The following is a 781-nucleotide window of genomic DNA, read 5'->3' as shown; positions in this document are numbered from 1 at the left end:
CCTGGAAAGGCGGCACGCATTTTTGCCCCTGGAAAGGCGGCACGCATTTTTGCCCCTGGAAAGGTGGCACGCACTTTTGCGCCTGGAAAGGTGGCACGCACTTTTGTGCCTGGAAAGGTGGCACGCACATTTACCCCTGGAAAGATGGCACACATTTTTGCGCCTGGAAAGGTGGCACGCACTCAATACCATTTATTTTCAGTTGCAAAAATGTGACGCTCCTGCCTTCCCTGGAGCAAAAGTCATCTCTTGCTACTTTCGCTTGACAGTGCATCTGCACGGGCTACGTGTAACATTTAACTGAATCACACTACTTACTTCTACTCTGAAGTCAGCTTGAACGTGTGCGACACACTACCCCTAGATACCTTAAAAAACAAACACCATCCACGTTGAAGAGACAGACCGCTATCAAAATCCTGCTTGGAGGAACTGAAAGCTTGGGGACGCTCTCTGGAAAACCCCAGGTGACCAGAATGACAGACGCAAGGACCGACTCCGGACGGTTTTGGGCGACGGAGGAAAACAGTTTGCAGGCGCTTCCAGAAAGAAACCAGCCCAGGTACCGCTCAGGCTCAAACCGAAGGAGGGGGGGTGATGACACCCCGGTTTCGTGACTTCGCTCCACGCTCCTTTGGGGGGCAGAGGGGTTGGGGGGGGCAGAGTGACACGGGCACCCCTGGGGGGGCACTATGACACCCCTGAGGGGGACAGACTGACAGAGAGCTGGGTGGGGGGGCAGACAGGCACCCCTGGGGGGGCAGAAGGACCCCCCTGGGGT

General features: G+C 56.0%; 1 long non-coding RNA gene across 1 annotated transcript in view; it reads left to right on the top strand.

Moving 5' to 3' along the window:
* The first annotated feature begins 403 nt into the window (after positions 1-403).
* LOC112548770 overlaps positions 404-781 on the top strand; it is a 4,353-nt gene continuing 3,975 nt past the window's right edge. The window contains exon 1 of the long non-coding RNA XR_003092355.1: positions 404-562. This is a non-coding gene — a long non-coding RNA (uncharacterized LOC112548770). The remainder of the gene's footprint in view (positions 563-781) is intronic.

This window comes from Alligator sinensis, unplaced genomic scaffold (genome assembly GCF_000455745.1).
Source record: "Alligator sinensis unplaced genomic scaffold, ASM45574v1 scaffold2206_1, whole genome shotgun sequence".
In the NCBI taxonomy this organism is placed as follows: Eukaryota; Metazoa; Chordata; order Crocodylia; family Alligatoridae; genus Alligator; species Alligator sinensis.
The sequence above is the reverse complement of the archived record's forward strand: the minus strand, read 5'-3'. Positions and strand labels throughout refer to the sequence as shown.